Genomic DNA, 2,664 nt, shown 5'->3' on the forward strand with positions numbered 1-2,664 from the left:
CGCGCACAACGCACCCTCGAAGGTCGACAGCATTTCAAAATAGAAAATATTTGAATTGGGAATTTATAAGCACTTCCGATTGACTGTGGAATCGCTGTTGGCAAATAATAACAAATTGACGGGGGATTTTGATGCATTTTCAAATGACTGCCCTATTGCTTCAACCCAGGGGCAAAAGGGGCTCGCGGGCTGCTTGCAGCCCGCGCACAACGCACCAGCTAGTTTCTATTTATAAAAATAAACATTAAATTGGTATGTAAATAAAATATTTGATATTGGCAAAGTAAAGAAAAAAAAATTAAAAGCAAAAAATGTATTTGCATCGGCCGGGAATCGAACCCGGGCCGCCCGCGTGGCAGGCGAGCATTCTACCACTGAACCACCGATGCTTGTGACAAACTACCAAAATTGGGGATTAGTTCATTATTAATGCTTTTACAACAATATTATGCAAACGAAATAGCTAATAATAATTTAATTCTTCAATACCAATTCAATACGCCATTAGTGATACTGTGGTGATACTGACGTCATAATTATAAAAGCAAATTCCTAAAGTTTACAAACAATGAGACCTTTTTAACAAGCGTAATTTACAAAATGATCATGTAAATAATAATTGTTTTCCATCGCTGGTGACTAAATATGTACTGCAAAATTATATTTAATTTGGTTAAAGATTTTCAAAGATAATACCAAATTGGGATGCATTCATAATTCCTTTTTTTTTCAACAATATCGTGAACTGTTCTACATTGCAATAAGGAAGGTCCAAGGGAAGGTCTAATGTTTTTGACGTGACAACGTCTTTTATTTCGATAGAGCCGGTTGCACGCACGAAAAAACATGACTCATGCGGCGTTACCTCGCTCTGAGGCGTTCCATGTAAGGCTTGAAGTGCAAGCGAGAGCGCGGAACGAGCGACAAAGAAGCACAATCGGACGTTGTCACGTTCAACTATCGTCAGTAAACCGACTTTACAGACAACCAATTTTTTTGCTTTTATGCATTATCATTATAGCTGCAAAATGATAAGAAACGAGGTTAAATAGGGTCGGGTCTCAAAATAAAAATCTATTACGTATTCAAAATACTGCAGTAATACACATTGAAAGCGAAGTACATCTTTATCGTAGGTCACTCCTAAATTTTCCCTACAAATCTATACTGGGGCGTTCTTCGCCATAAGTTGGATTCTTTCTCTTCATATTGTTTCTTTCCGATCAGCGATAAACTGAAAGGGTCCGATTTATCGACCCGTACCACGTTATTCTGACGTTTGCGATCCGTCGATCGTAGTCCAATGCGTGGATTTGAGACTAGCGTTCGATATGGTTCGCTTTGAAAAAGTCAGTGGTGAGAGAAATTGATGATTCAGGCGATTTCGATCATAGTAGGGGGTGAGAGAATGGAGTCGCAGGGCCAATTTATAGCTCATACAACGTCGGACGGCAGCCGAATGTAAATGAAAACCGTTTCGCAGTTTATTGAGTCGAAAGATGTTATAGTTTTTAGCGGAGCGACATCGCTCGTAAAGATTAGCTTTTTATCGAGTTCACTGTTTATTTGATTGGAAGCGATTGGAGGCTTTTGTTGAAGCGTGGTAATGGTTGTTTTAAATCATAAATCATAAAAATATGAGGTTAATTTTAAGTTTTGAAAAAACACGTTTATTTAAATAAACTATATGTCTAAGTCCTGCAGTAGATTTTCCACTGCGCTGAGACATTCCAGTCTGAATATATAAGAGCAGCAGGATCCGCTGAGATTAAGATATCGCAGGTCTGCCTCAGACGAGCTCGGAATTATTAATGACGCTGTGTTGCAATGCTCGGCAAATATAGCAACAGTTTGATAGCAGCCACATGAGTCTGTTGTATTGGGATTCGAGATATGGAAAATTATATCAAAAAATTCTGATGAAAAAATGTTCATTTCGTTTTTTTATGATATGGACATTAGCGTTTAGCAATACGGATCAATTTTATGAAAAAAAGAGAAAAATACATTTTGGATCCATCTTTAAAAACCCAATTAAAAATGTATTTGAAAAACAAGTAAATCGTTTTTTTTAACAAATTGGAACGGATCAGGAGGATCCTTTTTCGGAGCCGGTAAAAATAATATAAGTAGGATTGATACAAATTCTTGCCCTTTGAAATTGTTTACAAAACATAGCACCATTTATAGTCATAAATGGTTTACAATATTCATAGTCCAAGCACCAATTCGTATCTGTGGATCGAATCCATGAATTTATCATTATCACGCTATATCGTTATGTAAATAGAATGAATTATGGAAAGACGGATTAATTATTTCTCAGATCCAGTGCACGGGTCTTGCATAAAATATTTTAATTTAATCCCCCTGAATGCATTAAGAGCTCTTTTGAAGTTAATTGATTATTTTTGTTCCTTTTCAGATATTGCATGTCTAAGCAGTTTTGTGGTGTGTTTAAATTTTTAATGAATTTATTAATTCGTTTGATTAAAGCCTTGTAATACCGAGATGGTTGTTTATGCTTGTTTTTGCTATGATGAAAATAAAGCAAGTTTGTAGTGGTACTTTGCAATTTAATTCCTTTTAACAGTTTCTTTACTTGTGTGTAGGTGTGATGGTACTTTAAACCGTGCTTTAAACCTACCCTCTTTACTGTGATAA

At 36.2% G+C, this 2,664-nt stretch overlaps 1 non-coding gene across 1 annotated transcript; it reads right to left on the reverse strand.

Moving 5' to 3' along the window:
• Window positions 1-318: 318 nt before the first annotated feature.
• On the reverse strand, window positions 319-389 carry TRNAG-GCC (transfer RNA glycine (anticodon GCC)). Its single transcript has one exon. It is a non-coding gene; the product is annotated as a tRNA-Gly (tRNA).
• Window positions 390-2,664: the final 2,275 nt, after the last annotated feature.

Source organism: Colias philodice, chromosome 2 (assembly GCF_061535455.1).
Source record: "Colias philodice isolate Cphi_HAF_F1 chromosome 2, ilColPhil1 Martin Lab GWU primary, whole genome shotgun sequence".
NCBI lineage: Eukaryota > Metazoa > Arthropoda > Insecta > Lepidoptera > Pieridae > Colias > Colias philodice.